This window comes from Leptonychotes weddellii, chromosome 10 (genome assembly GCF_054177405.1).
Source record: "Leptonychotes weddellii isolate Sample4059 chromosome 10, ASM5417740v2, whole genome shotgun sequence".
Taxonomy (NCBI): Eukaryota; Metazoa; Chordata; class Mammalia; order Carnivora; family Phocidae; genus Leptonychotes; species Leptonychotes weddellii.
In genome coordinates, this window is record NC_138378.1 from 30,282,808 (window position 1) to 30,307,346 (window position 24,539).

The 24,539-nt window shown below is 37.9% G+C and overlaps 1 protein-coding gene and 1 long non-coding RNA gene across 2 annotated transcripts in view; both read left to right on the forward strand.

Moving 5' to 3' along the window:
• The window catches only part of PLCB1 (phospholipase C beta 1), a 567,798-nt gene that overhangs the window by 276,802 nt on the left and 266,457 nt on the right, over positions 1-24,539 (forward strand). The window lies entirely within an intron of this gene.
• On the forward strand, positions 16,097-20,463 carry LOC145723833 (uncharacterized). Its single transcript, XR_014149158.1, has 2 exons — positions 16,097-18,428; positions 18,639-20,463. It is a non-coding gene; the product is annotated as an uncharacterized LOC145723833 (long non-coding RNA).

The window sequence follows — 24,539 nt, forward strand, 5'->3', positions numbered from 1 at the left end:
CCTTTGGATTGATTATAAGTGGCACTGTATTTTTAATTTTAGCTTCTGTAGTGTTAGTACATAGAAATGCAATTGATATTCACACTGATGTTGTATCCTGTGACCTTGCTGAACTCACTTGTTAGTTCTAGGAGGGGTTTTTTTTTTTCATATATGCCTTGGGATTTTCTAAATAAATATCATGATACCTGCAAATCTAAAAAAAAAAAAAAAAGAAATAAAAGTACAGAAACAAAATCCACTGAAAGGCATGGCACAGCCGAGTGAATGGGACAAACTTGGAGGCCCCTCCCAGTCCTGACATTTTCTGATTCCTTGGACACAGCAATCCCAGTGCGTGTGACATCTCACAATGCATCAGTTGGCTATTCCAAATGCCAGCTAAAGTGAGAAGGGGGATAGAATATTCTTAAATGAAAATTCAGTGAAAAGGCTAACAGAAATTGGATATATTTCTTTGGTTTGGTGAGCATTGCCAGCAGTAAAAAAGATGTTTAAAAATATTTACTTAGGAAAATGAAAACAATTTGTTTTTATTGAATGACGATTATATACCAGCTTCTCCATCAGGCATGTCATATGCATTACATCTATTATTCTCACCATTTTATAGATGAGGAAACAGAGGATTGTGGATAATCTGAAGTAATGGCATAAAGCTGACACTGACAAATGCACTCCCAGCTAGTATATCATCCTGCTTCTCTAGAGCAGACACGAGTGATTCACCACATAGGGCATCCCCTTGGCCCACCAGATTTCAGAGCATTGGTCATAGACAGTTCATTGCAGATGCCAGCACCTCATTTCAAGTGCATGTGGGAGAGAAATCAGAAGACCATTCAGTGGGCAAAAGTAACAAAAAATACAGGGAAATTAACATCCTCAAGGGACAGGTCTCAACTCGGTGGAATGATGGGGAGTGGTTTCTGGGCAAACACATTTCTGGGCAGCCTCGTTATTTCCCAGAACTGTTCTGAGACACAGTTCCTCAGAGTGCCCCCAGCAAGAATGGGCCCTCATTCAAGGCAAAGTAGTAACAAACTCATTTATGCATTCTTTATTAATAACTCTTCCTTCCCTAACTCATTGTCCACACTCTCCTTTTCTCCTTCTGGGATCAGCTCCCAAATAAACTTCCTGCACTCACGTCCTTATCTAAGGTGCTATTTTTGAGGGGAAGCCAAATTAAGACACTCCCTAGGAATACGTAACTGTTATATTTGTTATGGGCACAATCCCACTAATGGACTACAATGTCCATCACACCAGGGGGTTGGCTATCACAAAACCCAAGTTTATTGGGAAATTATTTCTGTGGCATAAAACTAATTATATAATGGAAGTTAATGATAATATATTGAAATTTGCTCTTTGGAATTCAATTATTCAATAAAAGAGAATCTCCACCACACATTATTACCATGACTTTGAAGTCTTCAAAAAAGCCTAATCATTTCACATGAATATTTCAAGATCATTTTTCTAAGGCTTCCTCCCATCCCACTCCTGGAAGTGTCTGCTATTAATTTCCTTTGTGGTCTTAGATGAGTCCGAGATTGTAGATGAAATGATTATGTTCTTATTCCTTTTGAAAACTTCACGCCAAATCTCTTTCCATCTAATCCAAACCTAATATTTAGCTCTAATGAATTAAAACAGCTACATTGATTTGGGGAAGAGTTTTATTGAATGCCGTGAACAAAGTCATCACATTCGTTTTTCTTTCAATTTCTTGTCAATCTCTTAAAATAAGGACAGGTAGAAGCATCCATTAGGTGGAGACCATTCTTAGGTGGTGTTTCACGTGTGAAAACAGTACAATTCTGGACTCATAGGCTTGCACACAATTGTCACATTAGAATTCTTCCAGTGTACTACTCTTTTCGTCTCTGCTTTCTTCAATCCCTGCTCCTCAGGAACTTGGATGGCTTTTTTTTTTTCTTTCTTTTTTTATTGTTATGTTAATCCCCATACATTACATCATTAGCTTTAGATGTAGTGTTCCATGATTCATTGTTTGTGCATAACACCCAGTGCTCCATGCAGAACGTGCCCTCCTCAATACCCATCACCAGGCTAACCCATCCTCCCACCCCCCTCCCCTCTAGAACCCTCAGTTTGTTTTTCAGAGTCCATCGTCTCTCATGGTTCATCTACCCCTCCAATTCCCCCCCTTCATTCTTCCCCTCCTGCTATCTTCTTCTTCTTCTTTTTTCTTAACATATATTGCATTATTTGTTTCAGAGGTACAGATCTGAGATTCAACAGTCTTGCACAATTCACAGCACTTACCAGAGCACATACCCTCCCCAGTCTATCACCCAGTCACCCCATCCCTTCCACCCCACCCCCCACTCCAGCAACCCTCAGTTTGTTTCCTGAGATTAAGAATTCCTCATATCAGTGAGGTCATATGATACATGTCTTTCTCTGATTGACTTATTTCGCTCAGCATAATACCCTCCAGTTCCATCCACGTTGTTGCAAATGGCAAGATCTCGTTCCTTTTGACGGCTGCATAATATTTAGATGGCTTTTCTTCATGCCTCACACAGAGTACCAGAATTGTATGCCTTTTTTCCTTAGTCTTATGGAAAGCAAGATCTTTCTTAAGGCCTCTGTCTTCAGCAGAGCACCCACCAGAAATTCCACACTTTGTACCAACAACCAAACTAGCTGGAGGATTTTATTTGAAGAAGTCTACCATTCTCCATTCATGACATAGGACCAACTGAATAAAATCGGGCTAAAAATAAGAACTAGTTCTTGGAAGCTAATGCTGTGTTGGATAGTTAACAAAAGTCTTGTGAAAGAACTGTGGTGTTAGAACAAACACCAACTAGGAGATGTCTCCACACTAGACCTCACCACCTTGCAGCTAAGTTGTAAAGTAGACCTGTATCTGATTAAAATATTTGACAAAATTTTATGCAATGCCAGTAAGACATCTGTGTGTGATAAACCAACTTGGAATGGTAACCCTGTTTTTGGCACAGCAGCCTTCTTAGGGTGCTCCTTCCTACAGCTCCCCTTCAGCACCAGTCCTTGGGCAGGAAGCCCCCTGCCTCTGAGTCCCCATTGTTTCCCTTACCAAGCCACCACAGTGCCCTGTAGGTTGTGACAGAAGTTGAACAATAGCAGTAGCTCCTACAGCCCCCTCATGGGGCCGTTGTGAAGAAAAGAGATGAGAATATATGGAACCTATGTTCACTTTGGAGGTAAACAGACTTGGATTTAAATTCTGATTCTAATTGAGGAAGCCAAGTCAAATTAACTTCTCATCTGTGTGATGGGGCAAATAGTACTTACTAAGTAGAATTGCTCTGGGAATTTCCATACAACAAATATGAACTCTTGCTCTATTCTAGGGCCTGGGGATACAACACAGAACAAAGTCCTTGCCTCCTGGGATTCAGAGAGGAAACAAGCAAATGGTTACATAATGTAATATTAAGTAGGGATTGGAGGCTGGCAAAAGAATAACAAAGGGTAAAGGGGGAGAGATAGAGAAACAGAGTGAGGACAGTAATATTGTTGGGGACGGTCAAGGAAGGCCTCATACCTGCGTGAAGTGAAGGAGCAAACCATGCAGAAATCTGGAAGAGGAGCATTTTAGGCAGAGAAAAACAGCAAGTGCAAAGATTCTATTACAGACTGAATTGTGCCCCCCCCAGATTCATGTGTTGAAGCCATAAACCTTCAATGGGACTGTATTTGGAGATAAGGCCTTTAGGGAGGAAATTAATATATAAGTGAGGTCAGAAAAACGGGATTCTAATCCAGTGGACCGCTGTCCTTATAAGAAGGGGAAGAGACACCAGAGATCTCTCTCTCTTTCTGTGCATGTGCACAAAGGAAAGGCCATGTGAGGCAATAATGAGGAAGCAGCTGTCTGCATGCCATGAAGAAAGGTCTCACCAGAAACCAATGCTGATGGCACCTTGATCTTGGACTTCCAGCCTCCAGAACTGTGAAGAAAGAAGATTCTCTGATTAAGCCACTCAGCCTGTGGGATTTCGTTATGGCAGCCCAAGCAGACTATTAGAGGTTTGAGGCTGAAATGACCTTGGCATAGGGATGCAGCAGATGAAGTGATGGACGAGAGAGCTGGGAAGTCAGGTGGAGAAGAGTGGAGATCCAGGACACCTTTGCCAGGATGAAGAGTCAGGATTTAATGCCAAAGATGATGGATGTCCTTGGAAGATGTGCTTCAAGAAGTGAAATGATGTGACATGTTTTCAAAAGATCAATCTGGCTGCTTTGTGGAAAATTGACTCTAGAGTAAAGATGAGTGAGTCTAGAGAGATGGTGGGAAGTGGTTGGGATCAAGTTTGGAGATGCAGCTGACAGAATGTGGTGATGGATTGGATGTGAAGTGGGAAGGAACAAATCAGGATGACTCACAGGTCATGGGACTGAGCAGTGGGTGAATGATGGGGCTTTTGTGGAGATTGCTGTTCTTCTCATGTCACTGTTTTCCAGACTCTGGCATAGCTCACTCTCCCCGCCTGTATGTCTTTACTGAGATGTCACCTTCGCATCCAGGCCTTCCTCTACCAGCTTAAAACCACACTGCCTCTCCATTTCGCTTCACGTTGTACTTTTCTCTATAGGACTTATCCCCATCTAGCATAGTCTAATTTTGCTTACCAATTCCCTTTATTGTCTTCTAGAATGGACACATTATGGGTACATCTATTTTTGTCTGTTTGTTCACTGGTTTTTGGTTCATTGTGCCTAAAACACTGTGGCACATAACAGGTGATCAATAAACATTTGCTGCATATGTGAATAAATGAATGGGTGAATGAATGGGAGAATCTTGGGGAAGGGGACTGAAAAGTTCTATCAGGAAGCCTACTAAACAGCCAAGTGGAAACCTCTAGTAGGCCATTGCCTGTATGACTAAATGAGATAAGACATATACAATGGTTAATATCTTGCTTACCGCTTAGTAATGATTAGAGTATAAGTAGTATTATTCTATTTCTAAGCCCACTGCATCCACTTCTTACTACACTTCATTGGATGTCCTCTAAGACCATGATTCTTAGTTCTGTGGCTCTGCAGGGATGTGGTTCGGGAGAAGGTGGTGAGGGAAGTGGCTGTAGCCCAACTCTTCCAGAGCTGCTCAGTTACCACTGTCACACAAATGGACACTTATGCAGATTTCCTGCTTCCTTGATAGGCTCTCATTTTTGTGCTGAGTATTAATTCCCATCTGTGTTCAAGAACCGTAATCAAGCAGGGGCAGTAATCAGAATGATGTGTACAGCAAAATCAAAGCTTTTTACATCAAAAATCAAAGCCACACAGTAAATTATAGGAATATGTGTGAGGGTTTAATCAATGACTCTGATCTTGCTCATGTGACTGATGCAGAGAGAATCAAAGATTTGTTTTATAAGTGGCCAAGAGGAACATGTTATGAATTTAGCTCACAAAACGTAGTATGTTATGACTTATTTTTTAAGTAATAAGATTTTGCTTTGGGTCTCACACGACCCAACCAACGTGCAGTATCTTCACCCAATGAACCATAAGACTGTTCTCTTTAGGCACATGCAGACCAAAAAAAAAAAAAGCTCTTATTATTTGTCTTTATGCAGTGCCTTACAGAATGATCTGCCCTCTGAAAAATTCTTCACAGGTGTGATGATGTAGGCATGGGAAAATAGCTAATGTGTCTGGAGTGATGATTTCCTAAGTAGACTCACCACATGATTTTCCTACCATCCATCCATTTTCTCTGCTGCTGCTAGAGTAACATTTCAAAAATCTAAGTTTGGGGCACCTGGATGGCTCAGTCAGTTAAGCGGCTGCCTTTGGCTCAGGTCATGATCCCAGGGTTCTAGGATCGAGCCCCTGCTCAGCAGAGAGCCTGTTTCTCCCTCTTCCTCTGCCTGCCACTCTGCCTACTTGTGCTCTCTCTCTATTTCTCTGTCAAATAAATAAATAAAATCTTTAAAAAAAATCCAAGTCAAATTCTATTACTCTCTTATTTAAACTTTTATTTTATTGCCCGTAAGTGGAGGATAAATTTACAGACTTGCAAGTTTGTCATTTAATGCTCTTTGTGATCTTCTTGGCCTCTTTATTCAAATTCACCTCATGCTTACAGTCCGAAGTACACACACGTGTACACACACACACACACATCCTGCCCTCCAGGCACACTCACACACATCTACCATGTGTCATCCTATGTATAATTCTCAGTGCCTTTCCTCTTTGTGAAGTCTTTCTTTCCATCCTTTTACTGGATCACTCTATAAAGTTGTTTTTAATATATGCTCTTGGAAATAAATGAAGGCCACACAAATGAGATTAAACAGAGGTTATGTATTTAGAGCTTGCAAGGGAGTCAGCTACCGTCATTTGCATTTGGCAAAGACTCAAAGACAGGCAGAGGAGTAAGATTTATAATAAAACAAAGGGAAAGTTTCAGGTGTGCTCTGATTGACAGTTGTTGGCATGGGGAAACTGGAGTTAAGTAGAAATGGTTACTTGATGTGATTGGTTTGAGAAGCATATTTAGCTTTCTCTGGTTGGTCCTGAGTGGGAAGGGGGTGTGGGGGGCAAAAATAGGGATAAACTGCATTGACCAACTTAAGAATATTTGGGGTTGATTGCTGCAGAGGTTATGGGTTTGCTTCCTAGTCTGGTGGCTGGAAAGGTTGTAGTTTGGTTTCTGGCTGGTTACTGCACAGGTTGTGGTCAGAGTTATATTGTCACATATGATCTTGCCATTGTCCATTTGTATATTCAGTTACTCATGACCAATCAATATTTATTGAATGGGTAAATGAACATTTCATCTTAGTAAGTATTCATTCCTTCCTCTTCTACCTTAATGATAAAGTTCTAATATCCCAGCTTCTTTCTCTCTCAACATATTATATGTTCCTTTCTTAATGTATGGAAAAGGCAGCTTCCACACAGGTCTCGAAGTGCTGATTTCAGGAGAAAGCAGATTTCCTTGCCCAGAGAAATTTCCCAAGGCTTTACCCTTAACCACTATGCTATACTACCATCCTTAGATGAAACAGGAACTTGTATTCCCTGATTTTCCACAGCCTATTTCTATTACATACTCAATTTGGTCTGTTTACCTTATTTACATTACATGCTTGAGATGAAAAATATTCAAGGTTGTAAATTCTGGACTCTTATGAAGTTCTTCCTTCACAGGTAAGGAAGCTGACCTTCAAAGCTAATTTTTCCCACTTAAGAAACAGTAACAACAGGCCATTCGCTCCAGAAAGGAGCTCATGCAGATGAATGAAATAATGAAATAATGTGCCAACATTATTTGGTAGCTTGACACTCTACCAAATATTCTAATAACATGGTGTCTACTCCGTGAAATGTTTAGACTCTATTTCAATAGAATTAAAAGCCAATGAAGAATAAAATGTGAATTGCTTGTCATGCTTTTACATGAAGGCATAAGGCTACATTGATGCCATTAGACAGCTTAAAAGCTGTGTCTGAAGAATGTGATTGGTTTGGAAGGAGGAGGTGATGGTGGTATTTAGTCATATCCATCTTTGTAGAAAGACAGTGGGCTACAATATGAACCAAAAAACACTAAATCACAGAAATCTGTCTTCTCATCTCTGAGGGGAAGTTTTGGCTAAGCAAGTTAATTTTGTCTTTAGGCATTTGCATAGAGCTTCTATTGGATCTGAATGTGCATCTGCATAGAAATCATTTTTGTTCCCTTCAATCTTCTTTGCAAAGGGATTAATATAGTTCCTAAAGAATCAATATGTAATAAATTATTGATGTTGAATGCTTAATTACTTTTCTGATTTGGTTTTTTATAACTTGATGCCTGAGACCCTAATTTGCAATGTGTTGCTGCTGCCTTTACCAGATAATTGCCAGATAACGGCCACTTGAGTTTAATGTATAAGCTTGGTTTAGGTAATGATGATTGCCTCATGTAGTGTAGGGCTTCAAATACTATTAGAGAATGATAATTAAATACATTTGATATAAAAGAGGCATGCGATGTTTAGACTAACATTTTTAATGCGATGGTTGTGATGCTCATGAAAAAGTGTGACTATGTAAATTATCTAATGGGGTTGTTCCAGGAATCTCAGATGACCTCAGATTATTGAAATCATTGCTTGCCACAATCAGCCATGGAAGGCACGGCCTTCTTCATTTCCCCACTGTATTTAAGGTCATTTCACAAATTGCCACCTTGCATGGCACAACCATCAAGATTTCTAGAATTATCTGGGAGTGATGAATGTTCATCAATAGGTTTTCTCAGATCTAGTGGGAGGGGAGTAATCAAGTTATTGTGCAATATCTTCACCCAAAATTATGAATGTCAGTATGTGACAGCTGAATATTTGTTCATGTTACACCAATTTTGGTGGCAAGCTTAAGTTCCAGAATTGCTTGTGAGCTGAAGTTTTGTCTTCCTGAACTCCTTTGGTCTCTGTGGATGGAAAAGATTTATTTGTGCAGATCTGAGAACTTGTTGTTCTTCTCCATTAATGAAAAATGGTAGAAATGATTCTACCAAACTTAAGATTAGAAGGAGGCTATGACAAGAGATATTAAGGGTGAGTTCTGTTTTCTGGTACTTTCCCGAATCCTTAGTAATTCATAGCATTTTTCTAGACCTCTTGGCTACAGTTACATATTGACATCGTCCAGTACCAATCGAAAGGAACTCCAGAACTAGTTTCCTGGCATTTGCCTAAGAGCTGGGAAGTCATCCTCTTATACATGGTTTAGAATATCATTTTCAGATATATACCATATATGGTATATCTGCCTTAAGTGCATCCCACTCAGAGCTTTGTGAACTCTTCTTGTAGATTATACCACCTGCTTAAGTTTCACTGGAAATACTCCCTCTCCCCAAACATTTATCCAAACACGGAGTGAATATATTCTGAGCATTAATCACTGGTCAGAATTCTCTGTCCAAAAGAAGTGTATACTTTAACATATGCACAGTCTCTTTCTGTGTGTTTTGCCTGCCATACAGGTTATCCATATTCGGTAACCATTATCTTCATTATTGACCCTATCTTCATTATTGGCCATATTGACTTATAAAAATAGTGTTTATTCTGAATGTAAAGTTCCCTATATTCTGCTAAATGCTCCTTACTGTTGCCCTCACCCACTCGCCAGCTCACATATTTTACTGATTTTTAGTGTTTTGGGAAAGCTCTTGAAGCTTTTCTTTAAAGCACCCCATTTAAGATTTCAGTGTGCATATGGATCACTGGGGGCTCTTGTCATTGGTTTGATTTAATAGGTCTATGTTGGTGTCTGAGTCTTCATTTCTAACTAGCTCCCAGGTGATGAGGATGCTGCTGAAAGCACACATTGAGTACCAAGTCTCTAGAACAGTGCTCTTTGATAGAACTTTCTACAGTGGTGGAAGTGTTCCTTATCTGCCCATTCCAAAGCACTGGCCCCTTACCAAATGTGGCTACTGAGCAGTTGAAATGTGGCTAGTATAAATGAGCAACTGAAATTAAATTTCATTGAATTTTAATTAATTTAAATTTAAATGACTTACTTGACTATGCCGGAGGATTTAATGTAAGGTCTTTATAGTTCATTGGCTTTCCCCAGATTCAAGAAGGGTGATCTCAGGGTCAAGGGCTTTTTCTTACTTATATCTGAACTTCCAAAATTTTGCGTATGGCCAAGAACATTATGTGCATAGTAAGTGGCATTTCTATTAAGAAAAGAAAGAAAAGACAGTCTACAGGTATGGGAGCTGATTCATCTAATTCTCATATAATAAAAAGTTTTGACTTTAAATCTATAAGACTTGGTGGGTAGGTAATTCTGCCTCCACCAATTACAGGATAAGTTGTGAGAAATCACTTAATCCCACTAAGCATCAATTTTGTCATCTCAAAATAGCCATCATTATTATGGTAATACCTACTGCACAGGGTTGCTGTGTTGTTCACATGAAATTTTTGGCCAAATCATTTTTTCAAGTGCTTTTGTCCTGTAAATGGTAGTTTTTATTGTAATGTCAGCATGCGTTCTTTCCCTCCTAAATATTTCTATTTGGGGTGAAACAATATAGAAAGATACCTTATGTGGACACGATTGTAGTCTAATTGAGAGGTTAAATGACACAAAACAATGTGCAGTTTTGTATCTTTCCTCAAATGGAGAAAACAGTTTTAATGGTCAAGGAGGAAGACTTTAACAAGTTTCTTTTATTTCACTGCATTGCATTCTATTGTGGAAATAACATAATATTTTTGGTCTGGGACTTTGTATTATTTGATTGAATTCCCTCATAAAATGTGTCACACATGTTTTGCTAAGTGGGATTGGAATTGTATAAATTTACTTCATCTTAGAAATAACCATTTCAACTTGCTAAATACCAAATTTCCCCCTTGTCTGTAGTGATAAGACACATAGAGGACACATTCTCTTTTTGTTTTTCTTGAACAGATTTGCTTTGAGGTAGATTTTTTTTTATATTCTTTATATATATATATATAAAGTTAATATGTATTAATAAAGTTAATATATACATATATTAGTCACAAGCATTGCCTGCTTCATGTACATAAGAAAAATCACAATAGCTAACATTTAGTAAGTATGCACAGCACTCTTCTAAACATGTTATTTGTATAAACTCACCGAATTGCCATTGAGGCTGAGTAAACCTTTAAGCTCTTTTAATGTTTGCTGATGGTTGAGTTCTGAAAATATTGATAGTCTTCTTACTACTGGTGATGGCAAGGGGCAGCCAGCCAATGACCTTTGTACAATCATGATTTATAAATGGGTTGAACTGGGAACTTCATCAGAATGATCTAAGAATGACTGATTAAGACAAATCAAGGCATTTCTGAAAGAGGACAGATTGATTTTATGTTTCTTAGTTAAAGTGTTTATAGCTTGTAATGCAGCTGCCTGCTTTTATATGTTCTTAAACTCCATGGATCCTAACTTAAACGTTTTGTTTAAAACTTCATATTGCTGTGAATTCAGCTTCCTATTTGCATTCATCAATGTTTCTTTATAGACATTTTACTTCATTCTAGGTTACATTTCGAAGAAAATCAACCAATATGGATAATTATAAAAGCCAATGTGATATGTTAACAATCTCTCCAGGTTGAATCAATGCTGTGTTGATTCTGAGTTCGTATGGCAGGACAATATCTCAGAGTTTAGACTGACTCTCTTGCCTCCTCTATTCCATACTTTCTCACTCACCTCCATCCCCAGTAAGTTTTGGCTGCAAAGCACTTGATCTTCCTAATCACCTTTCAGGTGATAGACCATATGACCCATGGTTGACCAATAAACAGAAAACGAGGGAGAATTCTTCTGTGGATAAAGAGGCAAAGGAGGAGAAGCCTTTTTGTTATTCCAACCTTGAATAAATGAGAACTGGAAGTGTAGTAGCCATCTTGTGACCAAGAGTCAAAATCCCCCAGGTGAAAATATCAGAGCAGAAAGACATAAAGAGCCCAGAATCCTAACAGCCATAACAGCGTATCTGCAGACATGTTGTTAAGAAGGGGGAAAAAAAACCCGTATGTGTATTGTTAGTCAGGCTTTCTGTTATTTGAGCCAAACATCTATAACTAATAGTTTCACGATTGAAGAAGAAACCAGAGAATTGGAGACAAATGTAGAAATATGTTGTAAAAAATGACCACATTGGTGTAAAGCATAATAAAAAATGTAAAAAAAAAAAAAAGTGTGTTATGGACAGTCTTTGAAAACTTGATGTCCTTAAAGCAAGAGAGATGTTTCCATGAAGTGTAAAGTGACCCAAATGGAAGTTTTGTAATATCTAAGGATTGTGTTCTGAAAGTTATCTCATACCCGAATCCTCCTAGGAAGCTCAAATGTGTCCCTCTGGAAAGACTTCACCCCCTTCCAAGTTGTCAAATTTAATCTTTGGGCTGTGTCTGAGAAAGAGGGCAAAAATGTCTTCCCTTTAATGAACCTGAGTCTGTCTGCCCCATAAATTGCCATCATTGGAACTACCTTTTCCCTTTGATCCATCTAACCAGTTGGCCCTGTAAAAAGGCATCCAAATATTTGAAGGCCATTATCCTGAAGCACTTTGACTTCTCCATTCTCCGATGAAAAATTGCAGTTTGTTCATTTATTTCTTACATGCTCTGATTTCTAGGCACCTTGCTATCCTGAGGATTTTTTTCAGATTGTGCGCCTTTGTCTGTTTAAAGTGGGGTTTCCACAAATGAGTACATTTTTCTAGGAATAATCTGACCTGGCACAGAGTAGCATGTGTGTGTGTGTGTGTGTACATGTGCGCGTGTGCACATGCATGTGTGTGTGTGTGGGGGGGTGTGAGTGTGTGTGGCATGTGGTGTGTATGGATGTACTTTTAATTGTGTATTGAACATATACAATGTTCATGATATAAACATAAAATGTTCATGATATAAACAAAAGCTACAAAGAATGACAATAAAATGCACATGCATATAAGCCTGCTCTACCTTAGAAACCCTCTGTGCACCCCATCCTGATCTCCTTCTTTTCTTCCCCACCAAAATAATCATTTTTCTGAATTTTGTGCTTATTTTTCCCATTCTTCTCTTTATAATGGTACTACATACCAAACCGCTCTAAAAATGTAGTATTTAATTTTACATGCTTGAGAATTCTTTAGAAAGAATCATAGTGAATATAAATGAAATCATGTTATATACATTCTTGTGAAATTTGTTTTTTCATTCAATAACACTACTTGAAATTTATTTATGTTGGTGTAATTAGCTATAGTCATTCATGTTTCATTGCTCTATATGTATCTGTTTTTCCAGGTTTATTTTTTTTTTCCTTTTTCCCTGTTGAACTGATTTAAAATTACATACTGTACTCTTTTTTTCTAATTCTTGGTTATCCCAGAAATTTTAACATGAATGCTTAATTTTTATTTAACCAAAATCATTATCTTCCCTTGAATAACAGAAATATGTTAAACATTTAAGCTTCAGCTATTACTGTCCAGTATTTAATTGCATCTTCCTTAACCATACAAAGTAGACATTTTTATACTTTAAAACTTCTATTTTTACTGTTAATCATTTCAATTCATTCTCATATTTACCAGTTTCTTCATTTACCTTCCTTATATCTTTGGCTTTGCATTTGGGATTATTTTCCTTCTGCCTGTAAGTGCATTCTGTAGGATTTCCTTTAGTGAGGATCTGTTGTTAAACATTTCCCATTTTTTGGTCTGAGTAAAAATGGCTTTCTTTCATAGTAAAAGATTCACTGGGTCTTAGTTCCTGGTTGACACCTGGTGTTTCTCGGCACATTGGCAAGAGTATCCCACAGTTTGATGCTCACTGTTGTTGACAAGTCAGCTGTCAGTCCTATTGTTCTTCCTTTTACATTATGTTTTTCTCTGGCTCCTTTCAATATTTTCATGTTGTCTTTGGTGTTCTCTAATTTAACTGCAAATTCTTCAGGTATGGATTTCTTTTTAAGTATCCCATTCAGGAATTGTTTGACTTCCTAATTTGGTAACCAGTTCTCATACATCCCCAACTGTCAATCCTTCATTGCCTCTCTCCCATTTTATTTGTCCTGGGTATATATCAAGGAGTGGAGATCCCAGGTCATACGGTATCTCTATGTTTGAACTTTAGGGAAGGTTCAGACCATTCTCCTATGGAATTGGACCATTTTACATTCCTACCTGCAGTGTATGACGATTCCAATTTCTCCAAATCCCTACCAACACTTGTCATTGTCTTTTTGTTTATAGCCATTACAGTGGGTGTGAAGTGGTATCTCACTGTGGCTTTGATTAGTGTTTACCTAATCTTAGTGACGTTGAGCATCTTTCTGGCCATTTGTATATTTCCTCTAGAGAAATGTTTATTCAGATCCTTGGCTTATTTTTTAAATTGGGTTGTCTTTTTATAACTAAGTTGTAAAAATTAAATTACATTTTTGTATGTTTGTTTTGTTTTATTAACCCTTTGCTATTGGTTAAAGTGAGTAATTACTGAAATGGCCACAATGAAACAAAAAAGAGAGGCTTGAAAAAACAGGAAAGAATCAAATAGTGTGGAATCCTTACAAACATGATAACTAAGTTTCGCAGATTCTGAACAGGTTAAAGTTTGGTTTACTAATATAAGGGAGGAAAGAGTTTTCTTCTATCCTTTTAGGGCCCCTGGCCAGATCTGAAAATCAGAGTGACAGAGAGAGATTAAAAGGAGAAAAGCATACAAGTTTATTTAATATCAGTTTTACACGACACGAGCCTTCATATGAAAATGAACACTTAAAAGAACAGTTAAGCTTGAGTATTTTTAGGTTAGATTTGATGATGAGTGGACAGTCTTGGAGAAATATAAGTCAACGAGCCCCTGGTAAGTGTAATAAATGGGGAAATTTGGCGAGTCCTGTTTGTTACAATTCTTTTGAGCATCCCTTTGTCTCCAGACATAAGGATGCTCCTTTCTTTCAAGTATAGGGAGGGCATCTCTCACATGAGAGTTTTATGACCTGCTTCAGGGGAGAAGAGCAAGGGGAAGGTCAGAGTAACCTTTCTGTTTCTTGTTTTCTCAAACTCCTCCAGTTTAAAATGTTCAATGCTAAGCTGTAATACTTTGGGGTAGGGTGTCCCAAACCCCATCATTAGTTAGAAAGATATCATGTGCGACCTACATATTGGTTTTAGTATAGCAATTAATTCATATCTTCTAGGCCATATTTAATATAAATATTTCCCAAACTGTTCCATTGAATGTTAATAGGTGATATACCAAAGGACTTTCTGTATGGCTTAATAAGTTTGGGGAACCTCATACTCAGCAAATGGAATGTAGTGTCTTAACTAAAGGGCTTCCTTGAGCCTTTAATATGAAATGAACACTGTAAGTGTTCAGGAGGGGGGCCAGGCACGAATATGAAACCTTTTTTCTTTCCCCAGTACTCTTTCTTTGGAATCTTGTTCTACAAAACACACTCTGGAAGCATGGCTTTAAAAACATTAATTTCCCTAAAAGAAAGGGGATTGCCAAAGAGAGCGCTCATGTGACAATAGGACAGGGATGAAGGCTGGATGGAGAAGTAGCAATTAATAAGTTGCCTGTTACATAGTCAGAATTAATATTGGAAGGAGCCTGACATTTTACCAAATGGAAATTAATATTAATTAAACAGAAAGAGGAAAAACCTGAGAAGATTTGTGATTCCTCTTAGCAAACTGGCATGTTTATTTTTTTCACTAGAGTTCCTAATTACCCCCTCCTCCTCTGTAATGGGATTTTGCAGGCTTGCCTTTTTATGTTATTTCAAAGAACTCTAAATTTAACACAGGCCACACTTCAAGGTGCAAGCTTGGAAAGCCCTCCATCTATGGGCTTTATGGGCTGTGTTCTAGCTGGTTTCTCTGTCTCTGCTAAATTAGAACAAGAACTTCTTCAATGCAGCCATTTTAATTCTGGGGAATCTTCTCATTTATGTAGTATTTTGGTAAATCTGATGTTTTCTGATAAATTTCTAGGGAATGGAGCTATTTGTGGAAATAGGAATTGAGAGTTCAGTTGTTTTTGGCTCTCTTACTGCCCTCTCCAGAACTGCAGAAAATAGCCTTTGTCAGTTCCCACTGCTTCAGGTTGAAGATAGAAAAGATTTTTAAGTTATTCCATGTTCATAATAAATGCAAAACTGATCATTTAAACATTTTTCCCCTAAGGATACTAACAATGTGTTCATTATGAAATTGAGCTCTCATTTTTTGTTTTATTTTGGGGAAGTAGTTGAACTTTTGTTTCAAGGCAAAATTAAGGATAACTTGATTGTGAAGATATTATTATTTGCAAACCTTTGTGGAATTTATTTGGGACCGAATTAAATCACTACATATAACTCAAAAGGATGTTCTCTTTCTTTCGTTGTTCTTTTATTTCATTTTACTTATTTTATTTATGTACTTTATTATTCTTTTAATTTACTTATTTATTTTTTTGGCCCATGGCACCAGTGATGGTGATTACTTAGTTTTATTGTTAAGCTGAGGCAGATGATGATGTATAAGCTGACCCCTGGCATAACAGTTAAAGCCATCTAAACCAGCTACACTGATGTGATAGAACTTAATATGAACCCCAGGCATAACTTCCCTTCATAGGTACCACTCTCTCTGGAACGTAAAATTCTCTTTATCATTGAGATCGTGTAGGGATCACTCAGATATTTTGGATAATTGAAGAATGACAGATCAAAGTGCTAGATTATAATAAAGACATGTTGTAAGAGGGGAACCAGGAGGGAGGCCATTACCCTCTTTGGAGCTAGAAACTGTAAAAGATAAACCCCCAAATCTCAGTACCTTTGTATTATAGAAGTTTGTTTTGTTGTTTATAAAATGCCCCTGATGGTGGACTGTTCTTCTTTAAGTTATAATTTACAGTCCTAGAATCCTAACACTTTGTAAACCCATCATTTTAAAATAAAGACTTCTAATTTATCCTGCTAGGCTGCAACAAGCCAAAGGGAAAGAGCATTGAGTGTCATCAGTGGAAGGTTTTTTTGAACATACACTTTAGTTCTTACTCCAATGGCGAGAAGTCGATGGCACATCTTATCTTTGGGACATGCAGTTTAACCACGTGCCTAAAAGAAGAAATGGGTTTTTTGAATATGCAACTCTCTCTGCCACAACTATCTCCAGATATTTGCCTTTTTATATTTATGATCTTAAAATTAACTTGAGTAATGGAATAGAGTTGGTGATCTCCAAAGGAAACAAAATGACGTATGCATGTTAATTATGCATTTAAATCCCAGACTAATAATTAATATATCGACATTTTAAGTAATTTCCTTAATAACTTCTCTTCAGATTAGTTCAAAGATGTTTTGGTCATTCCTGGAAGGCAAATTTTATTGAGCCAAGGATCTGTTCTTAATTACAAAACAAATAACCAGCTCAGATTTATATATCTCCTGAATCTCCTTACAACGTCAGACTGAGTAACTAAGCATCACACATAGCTAGAAAATGGATTTTGACAGCCCAGCCTTGTTAGTTATCATTTCAACGGTACCATTAGCACAAAGATCAAGCTTCCTGCCATAGCTCCGGTACACTAATGGGAAGTAAATATCCATCCACACATCTCAGCCTCCTTTTCAAAACAGAAAATGACATCATGTAATTGGTTTTGTCTGAACTGCTCAGTGGGTGAAAATGTGATTCAGATGAGTTAAAGGCATGATGTCATTATTCCCCAAGAAGAGACTGGGCACTCAGCAGCCCGATTTTTTGAGCCAGTAGCAGTACATAAACCTGGGGTAGAACTTTAATCTCATTTGTACAATGGAGTGACTTTCTTCTCAAATGGAAACATGGTAGGGTTATTTTTAAAAACGAGTAATGATCATGTGCTCCAGAATACCCCTGGGGCCCCTAGGAGAACTTGTTGAATTAAAGAATTGTCTGCTATGGTCTTGAGTTTTGTCATTCTCTCCTCTTGGCTGCACTATAGACGAGGCAGGAATATCCTTAACTACCTTTGCTCATTCTCAGTCCCAAGGGGCAAAGAGGGGCAGGACTTGGAGATGGTGTTTAGTTATTTATTTATCAAATACTGAGCACATGCTATGTGCCTGGGAGTGACCTAGGTGCTGGAGACATAGCCATGAATAAAATAAAATTCCTCTTCTCATAGATAATAAGCAAGTAAAGATATAATCTAATGCCAGGTAGAGCTAAATGCCATAAAGAAAGATAAAGCTGGGTGGAGTGCTAGAGAGGGATGGGATAATGGCATGTCATGGAAAGAGTGGTCTGAGAATATGACCTTTAAGCAGAGACCTAAGGAAGTGAGAGAGAAAATCGTGTAGAAATTTGGGGGAAGAAGATTACAGGTGGAGAGAATACCAAGGACAAAGGCCCTGGGTGAGGAGTGTGCTTGACAAATTTATAGAAAGCAAAAGTGAATGAGAGGGAGAGGGTAGGGAATATGGGCTGGGAGGGGCGGGGGCATCAAAACTTGCAGGGTATTGACCTCTCAAGGGACTGTCTATAGAACCATAAAGCCTTCTTATTTGAGGCTTCTCTTTCATGCAAAGCACCAGACAAATGATGCTTCGTGGTCACTGGACTCTGCATTTGGGCTGGACTCTGCAGTTGGCCATTTCCGGGCCTTCAGGGATTGGTGAAGGTAGGGAGGTCCCAGGTTCAGGCAACAAGGAGGTACATTGTCCAGAAAGAATTTTAAAACAATTGTAAGTGTGACCAAAATTGTTCTACTTTTTATTATAATACTGAAACAATTTCAGTGATAGAATACTATTCCTCATAGGGCCAGACCACCCTCATTCTCCCTTGGTACACCACTGCTTTGGCCTGTGCCAGCCAATCAAATAGTGATTAAAGCAAGGGCGCCTGGGTGGCTCAGTTGGTTAAGCGACTGCCTTCAGCTCAGGTCATGATCCTGGAGTCCCGGGATCGAGTCCCGCATCGGGCTCCCTGCTCAGCGGGGGGTCTGCTTCTCCCTCTGCCCTCTTCCCTCTCGTGCTCTCTGTCTCTCATTCTCTCTCTCTCAAATAAATAAATAAAATCTTTAAAAAAAAATAGTGATTAAAACAAAAGCCTGTAGATATCTAGTAACTATATATAGTTGCTAAAAAAAAAAAGACTGTATATACAGTCTATATAAGAGACTATATATATTTTTTACTATATATAACACTATATAGTATATACAGAAGACTATATACATGATATACATATATACATACATATACATCCATATGTATCTTTAGTATATTTAACAAGGATAAATCATTGAGTATTTTAATTTAAAATGGAATGATATATTGGGAATCAAAAGAACCTACATGGAAAATGTTAAATTATTAAGAAGAGAAACAGATATTTATGCAGTACCTATGATGTGCAGGAAGGTTTTTTCCCATACATTTTATTCATTTGTTCAAAAACCATTTTGTGGGACTCATCTGGGCTACTGAAGATATAAAGAAGAGCAAAAGAGATGTACTTGCAGCAAACCCCAAGGTGTGGCATGACCATTCCAATTTTACAAACAAGAAAACTGAGTCCTAGAGAAGCTCAGCTGTGTTCAATCTACACAGCTGGGAAAAGAGCTGGAACACAAGTGCAACGTTTTCTCCACCTTATCCCATGTTTGAAAAAACAAAGTTTGAATACTTGCACAATTTCTAATTTTTTTGAGATAACTGGCATACATCAAGTATTTCCATCCACATGGATTGAGTTAGGTTAGGTGTACAGCATCTAAGGAAGTATAATTTATATCTTGTTTGGCAGCAATGTTTGCATGAAGTCTATAAAACAATTAAGATGATAAGCCAATATAAGTTATAAACTGGTAACAGAATGAAGTAGCACTGGGATAACTGGTAGAGAATATATGATTTTTTTTCTTTAAGAACAAGTCTCCCACTCGCAGTACCTTATGTGAATAATTCCATGACTTACCATCATGCATATGGCTACGTCTCCATACTGCTACAGGGACAATATCTAACATAATGTCATATGCCACTGCTTCTCAAATTTTAAGATGCATATGAATCTCTTGGGAATCTCGTTAAACTGCAGATTCTAATTCATAGGTCTGAGCTGGGGCCTGATTCTGCATTTCTAACAAGTTCCCAGGGGACGCAGACACTGCTGGTCTGTGGGCCACACTTGGAATTTAAGGCTCTTATGGTCATTGCTGGCAGCAGTCAAAAGCTCTACCTTGAGCCCCATCCCTGCTATTGGTTACTTTTGTAACAGTGTTTGCTGGGCAGACCTTCCCAATAAAGCAGCTTTCAGGATTTAAGGAAAGTATAAAGTGATGGTAGAAGGGAAAAAAGGGAAGAAATAAACATGTCACAATGAATTCTGCACCTCTTTCCTAAAGAAACCACAAGCGAATCATTTGCTCCTTGTTAAGAAGGTCAGCCTGATTGAGCACAGCTGATCTGAAAACAGAGACCCTCCTACAGCAAAGCTGTTGACCACCTTGAGTAATTAGTATTTTGTTCTTCAGTGTAACCTCAGTTTTATCTTGCTGAAACAAAACAAAAAGAATCCAATCGTGAATTCCTTCCTATCGTTCGTTCTGGCTGGACACTAATGTTAATTTTCTTAAGTGCTTTGGCCACTGTATTAAAATTATCCCTTTGATCAAATGGTTTAGTGTGAATCTTCTGAAGATGTGCAAGAGAATTTCTACATTAGAGCATTGCCACTGAAATTTTAATGAACACACAAATCATCTTAGAATCTTATTAAAATATAAATTTTGATTCAGTGGGTCTGGGATGGGGACTGAAATTTGGCATTTCTTAATAGCTCCTAGATGAGTCTGATATAGTGGATCCTTGGGCTAATCTGAGTACAGGGGCCTGGGACCATTTGATTTTGCTTTGCATTAAGATGGTACTGTGTTTGTGTGTGTGTGTGTGTGTGTGTGTGAGAGAGAGAGAGAGATTCAAAGTAGTGAAGAAGTTTTATATTGACAAGTAGTTTGAAATGATGAAAATGAGGCATGAATGCCTTAACATATAGACCAGTAGATTCCATAATCACATTTCCTTACCACTCAACACCCGCTGTATAAAAAAGGATTTTTTTTTGTAAGTGATCTGTTTCAGTTTTTCTGAAATCAGGCTCTATTCTGAATCATGCAGCAGGTTCTCAGAGCATAAAGGATAAATGTTCAGGGCCCACCTCAGACCAAGTCAATCCGAACCTCTGGGCATGAATCTAATGAGTAATCTCTAGACCAGCAGCATCAGCAGCACCCATAAGCTTATTAGGCATCTAGATTCTCAGGTCCTATCCAGATCTATGGAATCTAGATCTACGGTTTAAAAAGATCCCCAAGCATGCCAATGCATGTTCAAATTTCTAAAGACGCTGTTAAGTAGGAGGCAAACCTAGATCGTTGCCACAGCAACGTAATTGTGAGTATTGAACGCCTCCTTTCCTCTCTAGTAGTTTGGGCCTCTGCCTGATATTAGGACCAAAAGAAGACAGCCATAACGGGCCCACACAAAGCCTTGTCTGTTGACTGACCCCAATGCGTCTGGGAAGGTGTAAAATAACAGGGAGAAGACACAGAAAATAGACCCAGTTCCAGGTCACTAGTACTTCACATCAGCCTTCCCATCTGTCTTTAGCTCTTCTTCATCATGGCTTTTCCTCACCTTCTTTCCCCAGAAAGTTTCATCACTTGCTTCCAGCTATAAGTCTCTTGAGTCAAAGTTTACCTGAAGGAAACTGAATCAAGAATTCAAGTCTGGGGGCGCCTGGGTGGCTCAGTCGGTTGAGGGTCTAACTCTTGATTTGGACTCAGGTCATAATCTCAGAGTTGTGAGATCAAGCCCTGCTCTGGGCTCCATGTTGGGTGTAGAGCTTGCTTAAGATTCTCTCTCTCCCTCTCCCTCCGCCCTTCCCCCCTCCCCTCCCATCTCTAAAAGGAAAAAAAAATAGAATTCAGGTCTGGAATTGCTTGACCATGAGACAAGGGTGCTGATCTTGCTACTCTGCAGTGATGCATCCCTCATCACTGGTCTAAAACTCAAACAAAGGAACAAGCAAACCAGCATTTATTGAGGGATCACTTTGTGCCTAACATCATGCTAAAGACGACAGTGGCACCTGCAAAGGGTTAGCTGCTCAAAACCTGTGGAAGGTGTACGTATTGAGCCGGTGAATAATACGCAAATAGTACCTTATAAAATTTGAAAGTAGTGACAAAGCATAATAGTCTGAGCAAAAAAAAAATAATTAGAGAAGAAAGATGTCAGTTTGAGGTGAGGCTTCACAAAACCAATGAACATGACTAGAAGTAAGATGTGAGACATTCCATTAATAGGCAAAAAAAAAAACCAAAAAAACAAATGGCACAAAGATGACTGTGAGCAAATAATATGAAAGCTTGCTCTTAGACATGTAGTGCTACTTTATAGCTTACATTTTTAATTTTGGTCATAGAATTTTACATATGTTGGGAAAATTGTAGCAGTTTTTCTAATTCTTATTAAGGGAGGGAGGTGGTTCTGAAAATAAACATATTTTAAATAGTTGTAATTTTCATTATTTTTCCTCAAGGGTATGGGTTATGGTGTTTCCTGGTAATTTTCACTAAGTTCAAAATGTAAAACATAAAGGTTTTATGAAATATTAATTCTGAAAAGAACATTTTCCTGCTAGTAATGATCCAAAAATTGCAAACTGTTAATTTGAGCAGATTCTCACTGTAAGTTAAAAAAGCTCAAACTTGCTTGGATGTTATCTGCCTTTGTTTCATGAACTTTATTCTATTTTACTTGTAAAATCTTCACTATATTTATAGAGCTAATCTTGCGGTGGGGTAGTCGTGGCTAATTCTTTAAGTAAATGTTATTTGGAATTTCTGTTGTCATTAACTCTTCAATGTGGAAAACAAGATTTATAATTCCTATCTAAGTAAATATTCTCTGTTTTGGGGTAATAATGTTAATATGTTAAGAAGTGCATATATTCAAAATAGTGCAGAATGATACGCTCAATAAATTCACATTATTTGTTTAATATCTTGACTTTTTATTGTCCACTCGGTTTACTTATTTTATCTTATTTGCTTTAGAATGCTAAATGACAACAAATTACATCATTATAGAATATATGTAGGCCATCAAATTATACATTTATATGTGAACATTTTTTATGATTTTTAGAAAATTTAGATATTTAGATTATAGATAAATGCAGTGTACTCTCAATAAGATAGCACCAAAACATATCACAGAAGATACAATATTTCTAAAACTCAGAAGAACTTGCAAAACACTAGCTTACATGAAGAAATTTCCATGCTATATATGTTTTGATATTATAAAATCTATGGCTATTAACTGACACTGGAAAGTTGTAGAAGGAAATGGTGTGTGCTGTAATCTCGGTTTCCACTAATATAAAACAGTAGAGATATACAAATCTTATTAGACGGTAGATTCTTTTACAACATAGCCGTATATTATTCATTTTCATATCCTTAGCACCCACAAAGATAGTGTTAATGTGTTCATGGTTCCTTTATTCCCCATCTTTGCTACAGTTGAATGTGGGTGGAGTAAACAGTGTTAGACCCAACAATAGTCCAGGTCCTGCTGATAGCAGTCCATCGCTACAAAGCACCTTCACTGCTGTCATGTCTTCTTTCTGGGGTTTCTGGGGACAGGTGTCCCCTGAGCTGAGCTCTAGCATATGATGGTGTGGGTGAACTATCTAGACATTGGTTTCTAGAGGTTTTCTGAGTAGCCAAGAAATAGAGGAGAAATTGGGTAGACGAATAGCCTTCCCCATCTCTAGGGTGTCTAGGTGGTAATTCAAAGAAGCTCAGAGATACAAAGAGGCAAACTTACGACATGGCTTATGAGGCCAGCAGGGTCAAGCCCTACCAAAAGATTCTATAAGCATGACTTGGGGCATGAGTGGACATTATCTAATGTCCAAGCTGGGTAGAGGATAAAATCAAGAGTGAGATTCAACTCATATCCAGCAATACAAAGTAAACAGAAAAATATCCACACAAGGCTGGTTGACAGTTGCGAGTTCAAGGAATGAAGAGAATAGGAAACAAACTGGAAACATGGGAAAAACATCAATCCTGTAACTGGGAGGGAGGCAGGAGTGGGGAGCAGTTGTTCTAAAGGAGATCACCAAGAAAGGGATATTTCTCCTTGAAAAGGTGCTCTTGGATCTGCCAGCAATTTTTAGGCAGTTTTGGTGTGAACAGATTATAGCCTTTGGGTGTGACCTGTGTTGCAAAAGGGAAGGCTTCCATTTTATGTTTTATTTACAGATGATTATTTGTGTGTTATTTGTCCTGCATTTATAAAGTAGGGCATTAATTAGTCTCTTTGCCACTAGTCCGTGGTTACATTTAGTTTTACCAAACTGAATGCTTAATAAACATCTCATATTTGTTCTTCCTTACCTGTATGCCTAATTTAGTCCATTTAGTTAATTTTGTCAAAACTAATCATAAACTAGTTCATATATAATAGCCCTTAGTTACCATTTTGGAGGGGAACTATTTTTATATACAAGTTGTTTTTTCCCCACTAGATTGTGTGTGCCTTCTTTATTCTTTTCTATCCTTCACCTTGATAATATCACACTGAATGTCATTTAGTAAGCACTTAAACAAATAAATAACTTGAATTAGTTCTTTGATCCTAAATTCACAGATAATGAAAGCAACTGAAAGTCAATGCTTTCTGTGAATAATGATTTTTTTTTTCTGTGAATAATGATTTTACCAAGTTGGAGTTGGCATCTACTTAAATATTCCTTCCTCTTTGTGAAAGAAGAACTATTAAATATCAGGAAAACTTGCAGGTTTAGAATTAAAAATCACTTAATAGTGATGTGAATCTTCACGAACATCCATAGCTTAAAAAATTCAGTATGTCACCTACTCATAGTTTAATAAAATCTGTGTTTTTCTGTAGCTCAATTTATTTTCTGCTTAAAG